The sequence below is a fragment of the Sorex fumeus genome, unplaced genomic scaffold, assembly GCF_029834395.1.
Source record: "Sorex fumeus unplaced genomic scaffold, SorFum_2.1 ptg000001l, whole genome shotgun sequence".
NCBI classification, from domain to species: Eukaryota; Metazoa; Chordata; class Mammalia; order Eulipotyphla; family Soricidae; genus Sorex; species Sorex fumeus.
In genome coordinates, this window is record NW_026606058.1 from 3103484 (window position 1) to 3111985 (window position 8502).

At 48.7% G+C, this 8502-nt stretch overlaps 1 pseudogene; it reads left to right on the plus strand.

Annotated features, from left to right (window-relative positions):
• Positions 1 to 1509: 1509 nt before the first annotated feature.
• On the plus strand, positions 1510 to 1850 carry LOC130022935 (uncharacterized; annotated as a pseudogene).
• Positions 1851 to 8502: the final 6652 nt, after the last annotated feature.

Below are 8502 nucleotides of genomic sequence, written 5' to 3' on the forward strand. Positions count from 1 at the left end.
GTGGACACTGAGCTGAACTCATTGTCTTAGAATTTTTGGTTAAATTCACTTCCAAATTCATTCCAAAATTCATAGCATCATGTAAAGGTAAAGGTAAAGGCCCTCCCGTTGATCGTCGATTTGCTCGAGCGGGCCCAGTAACGTCTCCATTGGAGACTTTGTTGTTACTGTGTCTGGCATATCGAATACTCTCGGTGGCTTGCCGGGCTCTCCGAGAGGGGCGGAGGAATCGAACTCGGGTCGGCCATGCTGGCCGCTTGTAAGGCGAACGCCCTACCCGCTGTGCTATCCCATGATTCTATACATTTTTGTTCTCCGTTTTGCCAATAACTATGTGTAGGTTTCCTTTCTTGTACAACAGCTATTCTTCTTGTGTTGGTAATTCCAGTGTTTATTGAGTGTCCAGGAGAGTGTCAGGGAACCAAGAGCTAATCAGAGGTTGAGATGGTCAATCATCACCTTCTAAAAAGATGGAAATAAACGTTTCTATTGATTTAATAAAGCCCCCTGAATAGACAGCCCCGAGTGGAGAGAAGAGCCCGAAGAAAGGGACGGGAGAGCTGTCGGTGACATCTCAGGGCAGACAAGGGAGTGAAGAATGTGCCAGTCAGAGGCAGAAAGACGTTATCTGAGAGGAGCATCTCCAGGATGGTGAAACTGTGGGCACAGTCCCGAAGTTTCTGGAACAGAGTAGGGGGAGTTTTTGAAAGTCATCTAAGTGCCACACATGAAGTCTTTTATAAAACTTGTATAAAACCAGGAGGCACGATGGCGCTGATGCTGGTTGAACCCCTCGCACTCTCCCCATCCCGGCTCACCATCTCGCTCTGGGTGACGCACAGCTCGGCGCACTGGCGTGGAGTTCCACGTGTGATCCCTGCTGGGGCTCTGCGCGTGGTTCCTGCTGGACATCACGGGCTGCTTTGCGGGATTGGGGCAGAATGGTGTGAACGGGGTGAGGAAAGACCGAGGCAGCGGCCACAGCATCACCGCCTCCCCCAGCTGGACTGAGTCACTGCTCGGCGACTTGTCCACTGTGGGATGCTGTCCACCAACCACCGAGAGACTCGGAACTCGGTGCAGGTGTTTGACTTGGCACAGACCCTATGCGATGGGATCTTGCTCTGCCCTGCTCACCAGCCTCTGGGCTCGCACCATCCACCTCAAGGAGATCAACCTGAGGCTGCAGATGCCCCAGGCGCTGCCTGGAGATGCTGGCAGGTGCTCGTTTTCAGAGTACAAACTGTTACAAGAGACCAGCTAGGAGCTGACATTCAATAGACTGGGAATACCTGCAGGGATGATTAGAGATCGCCCCCAAAGCCTCCATCTTCTCCCCAGGGAGCCTGACGAGCTACCGAGGGTATCCAACCTGCACGGCAGAGCCTGGCAAGCCACCCGTGGTGTACCAAAGATGCCAACCACAGTAGCTAAAATGGGCCTCATTTCCTTAATCCTGAAGGAGTCTCCAGCTGAGTTGGGAAGAACAAGAGGGCTTGTACTAAGCAGATGCCACACAAGTCAACGGGTGGGAAGGCCACCAAGGCGCACCACAAGAGCACGCCAGCCATGGGTGGTGTGAAGAAGCCACACCCTACCGGCCCGACACCGTGGCACTACTTGAGATCCACCAGCTGCCATTCCAGCGGCTAGTGCATGAGATAGTGTAGGTCTTCAAGACTGACCTGTGCTCCCAGAGCTCGGGCGTCATGGCGCTGCAGGAGGCGTGCGAGGCCTACCTGGTGGGGCTCTTCGAGGACACCAACCTCTGTGCATTCCCCGCCAAGCGCGTCACCATCATGCCCAAGGACATACAGCTGGTGTGCTGCATCCACGGCGAGAGAGCATAAAGTTTACAATGCTAAAATCTCAGGGCTGGGACAGATGGAGACGCTACTGGAGCCCACTCGATTAATCGATGATTAATGGGATGACAGTGACAGATAAAACTTTAATTGAGGTTCCATGATTCACAATGTTGTTTTTTTCAAAAAATTTTTTATTTATATATTTATAATTGATAATTGATATTTATAATTGATATTTATAATTTGTTACAGGCTGGAGTGATAGCACAGCGGTAGGGCGTTTGCCTTGCATGCAGCCAACATGGCCGACCCGAGTTCGATTCCTCCGCCCCCTCGGAGAGCCCGGCAAGCTACCGAGAGTATCTCGCCCGCACGGCAGAGCCTGGCAAGCTCCCCGTGACGTATTCGACATGCCAGACACAGTAACAACAAAGTCTCCAATGGAGACGTTACTGGGCCCGCTCGAGCAAATCGATGATCAATGGGAGGGCCTTTACTTTACTTTATTTATAATTGAATCACCATGAGATAACACAGTTACAAAGTTGTTCACGATTGGGTTTCAGTCATACAATGTTCCAACACCTGTCCCTTCACAAGTGTACATTTCCCAACACCGGTGTCCCCAGTTTTTTCCTCCTGTCCACCTTCCTTATTACCACCCCCCCCAGCCTGTCTCTATGGCAGACACTTAAATTCTCTCTCCCTCATTTTCCTTTTAAGCACTGTTACAGAGGGTATCGTGCATAACACTACCTCCTTTCAGCACTGGGTTCTTGTCCAGGGTGGTCGTTTCCAAGTCTCACTGTCATAATGGTCCCTTCTCTGTTCTAGCTGCACTCTCCCTCCTCATCCGTGGCAAGCTTCCCACCACGGACTAGCCCTTGTATCTACTATCCTTAGGTATTATTCATATACTATGTTTTTTAAAACATTTATATCCCACAAATGAGCACAACCATTGTTCGTCCCTGTTCCTCTAATTTCACTCAGCGTGATACTCTCCCCCTAGACAGCCAAAGACCTCCAGGACCAGCCACCACCATGCTGAAACCACTCTCCGCACACATGAAGGTACTGGCAGAGGGACAAAGTCATGCGGGTTCCGGGGCCGAGATCTCCAAGCCTACTCGGATTTGGGCTGAGCATCCTCCACCCAGATCCTCCAAATTCCAGTAGGCGGGGGTCACACCCACCACCTGGCCCCCTGGCGCTGTGTAATCCCATCAACGGCCAAGACTCAGAGACTATAAAAACCAGCTCCTGGAAGCGCGTGGCCGCATTTGTGGCTGCGCGACATCCTATTATGACATCTTATTATCTCATTCCTACTTTGGACAAACTGGCAGGCTATCGAATGTAGCCTGCCCACAGGGCAGAGTCTGGCAAACTCCCCGTGGCGCACCCAATATGCCAAATACCAGTAACAATGATGGGTCTCATTCTCCTAAAGAGCCTTGAATATAATCTCAGGTCTAGGATGAAGGAGACATTACTGGGGCCTGCTCGAGGCAATCGATGATTAACAGGATGATTTGTGATTTGTGATTTTGTGATACTCTCCATGTCCAACTATGTACAAGAAAATTTCATGACTTCAGTTTTCCTAATGGCTGTGTAGTATTCCATTATGTAGATATACCATAGTTTTTTTAGCCACTCCTCTGTTCTGGGGCACTCCGGTTGTTTCCAGATTCTGGCTATTGTGAATAGTGTTGAAATGAACAAAGAAATGCAGATGGCTTTTGTGCATTGACACCACAACTTCTTGATCCATTTATCTGCAGTTGGGCATTGGGTTTGTGTGCATATCTTGATTATTGTACTGAATGTGGCAATGAACATAAGGGTGTGTATATCCTTTTGAAAGAATATTTTTTTTGTGTTTGGGGATATTTCTGGGTCGCTGGTTTTGCTGGGTTGTAAGGGAGTTCTATTCCTAGTTTTTAATTTTGAGTATTGCTTTCCATCGAGGTTGAATCAGATGTCACTCCACCAACAGTGGATGAGATTCCTTTCTCATTACAACCCTGCCAACACTGGCTGTTTCCCATGATTTGTTTTAATTTTTTTGGGCAACATCTAACAGTGCTCAGGGATCACTCCTGGCAGTCTCAGGGACCATCTGGAATCCTGCGAATTGAACCTAGGTTGGAAGTACCCTACCCACTGTACTCTCTCTGGATCTATTTCCGGAGCTTCTGATATGTGCCATTCTCATTGGCATATATCTCAATGCTGTTTTGATTTGCATTTCCCTAATTACAAGTGATGATGAGCACTTTTTAATGAGCCTACTGTCTATTCATTATTCATATGTCTTCTTTGAGAAAGTGTTTGTTCATCTCCCCCTGCATTTGTGGATGGAGTTGTTGAATTTTCTTTCTTTCTTTCTTTCTTTCTTTCTTTCTTTCTTTCTATCTTTCTTTGCTTTTTGGGTCACACCCGGCGATGTACAGGGATTACTCCTGACTCTGCACTTAGGAATTACTCTTAGCGATACTCAGGGGACTATATGGGATGCTGAGAATTGAACCCGGGTCAGTCGCATGCAAGGCAAATGCTCTACTGGCTCTGCTATCGCTCCAGTCCCCTGGGGTTGTTGAATTTCTTTCTTTTTTTTTTTTTTTTGCGTTTTGGGTCACACCCGCGATGCACAGGGGTTACTCCTGGCTTTGCACTCAGGAATTGCTTCTGGCGGTGCTCGGGGGACCATATGGGATGCTGAGAATTGAACCCCGGTTGGCCGCATGCAAGGCAAACGCCCTACCCACTATATTATCGCTCCAGCCCCTGTTGAATTTCTTGTTAAGTCTTGTGAGTGCTTTGTAGATTTTGAATACTAGCTCTTTATCTGATATATTCTATTTTCTTCCACTTAATATTGTGTCTTTTTTTAAATGTAGGAGTATCACTCTATCTCTGTCATCCCATTGTTCCTCGATTTACTCGAGCGGGCGCCAGTAATATCTCTATTCCTCCTAGGCCTGAGATTTTTTTTTTTTTTTGCTTTTTGGGTCACACCTGGTGATGCACAGGGGTTACTCCTGGCTCTGCACTCAGGAATTACCCCTGGTGGTGCTCAGGGGACCATATGGGATGCTGGGAATTGAACCCGGGTCAGCGGTGTGCAAGGCAAATGCCCTACCCGCTGTGCTATTGCTCCAGCCCCCTAGCCCTGAGATTTTAGCAGCCTCTTCTCACTCGTCTTTTTCCAAAGACTGGAGGCTCTTTCAGGGTCAGGGGAATGAGACCTGTTGTTATTACTGGTTTTGGCGTATTGAATATGCCATGGGAAGCTTGCCAGGCTCTGCCCGTGCAGGCAGGATACTCTTGATAGCTTGTCGGGCTCTCCAACAGGCATATATTTATCTCTATAAAGACTCAGAGACTATAAAAACCAGCTCCCGGAACTGCGGGGTCGCATTTGCGGCTGCACGACATTTTATTATGACATCTTATTATCTCATTCCTACTTTGGACAAACTGGCAGGCTACCGAATGTAGCTTGCCCACACGGCAGAGTCTGGCAAACTCCCCGTGGCGTACCCAATATGCCAAATGCCAGTGACAATGATGGGTCTCATTCTCCTAAAGAGCCTTGAATATAATCTCAGGGCTAGGATGAAGGAGACATTACTGGGGCCTGCTCGAGGCAATCGACGAATCTCTATGATTCGTTGCCTACTGTCTGAACCCCATCAAATATGGTGTGGCAATTATGGAAAATGAGTATAAAGTGTCCTATAATGTGTCCAGAAAGCATCCTGGAGTGTGGCGGCATGTAAATGTAGGAGTACTGCTATTTATTCAGCCATTGATTAAGCTGATTGAATTGGGAAGGAAGGAACTCTACATTACTTTAATTTTTTAAAAAATTTAATATCCATGAGATAGACCGTTACAAAGCTGTTCATAATTGGGTTTCAGTCATACAATGATCCCATCCCTCCACCAGCGTACATTTCCCACCACTGATGTCCCGTTTCCCTACCCCCCCCCAAGACCCCGATTCCCCAACCCCCAGCCTCCCTCTATGGGAGGCACTTTCTTCTCGCTCTCTCTCCTTCTCCTTTCATGCAGTACGTTTTGCAATGCAGATGCTAAGAGGTCATGGTGTGTGTTCAGGGCATTTGGTATTTTTATTGGAACGGTAAGGCTGGAGTAGCTTTTCAATTGGGCGGCAGCCTTGGCGGTGTCTGTTCAGCCATGCATGGTCTGAGATTAGCTGTGGCTTTTGATCTCTTTTGAGATTTACTTATGGGTCTCTGAAGCAAGGTTGGTATTGAGTTTACATGGTGGCGGTGGAGTTGGTTCGTGGGGGTGACTGCCTAGACTTCCAGAAGTATGGGGAGGTGGGGGGAAGTAGCCCACCCCGACCCTGAGAAAGCCTGGAGACTTCAGTCACAAAACCCACATACCCGCATTTTCAGCAGATTATATCTTGGTGACGTTTGCCCTGAGACGGTGGAGTCAGGCCAGGGGTATGGTGGCAATTTTGGACTATGGAAGCAAGGGGCTGCCAGGGGCTCTGCTTGGGCGGGCACCAGGCCAACCCACCACCCCCCTTCCGACTTACCCCATTCTGTTCAGTCATGCTCGGGTCCAAGTTTAACTGCGGCCTTTAATCTCGTTCAAGATTTATCTATGGGTCTCTGAAATAAGGCCAATAAATGAGCTTGTATAGTTGGGCCGAAGGTGGTTTGTGGGCATGGCTACGACATACCTAACTTTTGGCCGTTTAATTTCTTGGTAAACTTGGACCCAAGTTGTTGGGGTCTGCCAAAGGCACAGCGACAATTTTGGGGTATCAGAAAACCTGAAGTCACCATCAGGCTGCTGATGCACTAACCCTGCAGGTATAGTTGACCTACTGTCGGCACCATACCCCTGGTCTTTTTTTTGGGGGGGGGTCACACCCGGCGATGCACAGGAATTACTCCTGGTGGTGCTTGGGGACCATATGGAATGCTGGGAATCGAACCCGGGTCGGACACGTGCAAGGCAAACGCCTTACCAGCTATACTATCGCTCCAGCCCCTACCCCTGATCTTTTTATTAAAAAATCGCCTATCTTCGAAAACTTTTGAGCTAATTCGCCAGCGTGGTTTGGCGCATGCCTCAGGCAACCGCAAGCTAACGTCCGAGCTCGCAAAGCAGTGCAGAGATGCGATCAAGGAAGACCTCAAAGAGAGAAGAGCAGAAGTACTGGTAGATGCGGCAGAAACCGGGAAAAGTATTCGTAACGCCCGCCTGTCCTTCGCCAACTACAAGACCAAGATGACTGTCCTCCGACGTCCTGATGGATCCATCACATCCTCCAGAACGGCAATGGAGAAGATTATCCATGACTTCTACTCAAATCTCTTCGATAGCCATGTCCACTTGCCGACATACCAAATTCCACAGGATGGATATGTCGTTCCCAACGTTCTCCCTTCCGAAATCCGACACGCCATTTCGTCGGTAAAGAAACAAACAGCACCCGGCCCAGACAAGGTCAGACCTGAACACCTGAAGAACCTGCCATCAGTACTCATCAATACACTGGCTCGGCTCTTCACTCGCTACCTGTCTGAATGCAAGGTTCCTTCCCAATGGAAAACCAGCAGGACCGTACTACTGTTCAAGAAGGGAGACATCCATGACATTGGCAACTATCGCCCGATCTGCCTATTGTCTGTCATCTACAAGCTGTTCACTCGAGTCATCCTAAATAGGATTGGCAGAACACTAGATGAAGGACAACCATGCGAGCAAGCCGGGTTCCGCAAAGGATTCAGCACCATCGACCATATCCACACGGTAACCAAGCTCATTGAGGTTTCTCGGGAGTTCAAGATGCCGCTCTGCTTAACGTTCATTGATTTAAAGAAGGCCTTTGATTCTGTTGAGACGGAAGCGGTCATTGAAGCCCTAGCCAATCAGGGCATTCAAGCCCAATACATCAGGATCCTCCGTGAGCTGTATTGCGGATTCACTACCAGGATCTCACCATTCTACAAAGAAGTGATCGTTGATGTCAAGAGAGGGGTGCGGCAGGGTGATACCATTTCACCAAAACTCTTCAGTGCTACCCTCGAGAACATCATGCGACGACTGGAACGGGAAGGAATGGGAGTGAAGATAGATGGTCGGCAACTACACCACCTCCGCTTTGCTGATGACATTGTTTTAATAACACCAAACATCAGCCAAGCGGCACAAATGCTGGCCGACTTTGACCGTGAGTGTGGAAAGGTAGGACTACAGCTGAATCTTACGAAGACAATGTTTATGAGAAACAGCCTCGTTCCTGACGCCCCATTCGCTCTCAACGGAATGACCATCTCCGAATGCAACAGCTATGTGTACCTAGGTCGAGAGGTCAACATGACAAATGACCTGACACCCGAGCTGCACAGGAGGAAGAGAGCGGCTTGGAACGCCTTCAAGAACGTCGAAGAAATAGCTAAGAGGACGAAGAAACTCCGGCTCCGGGCACATCATTTTGATTCCACTGTTCTTCCTGCATTAACATATGCCTCAGAGACCTGGGCCCTACGCAAACAAGATGAGAACGCTATTCAGGTCTCCCAAAGAAGAATAGAAAGAGCTATGCTTGGAATATCACGTTTCACTCAAATGAGAGAACGAATCCGGAGTTCTGACATCCGTCGACGATCAAGGATCAGGGACGCTGTCGCATTTGCCA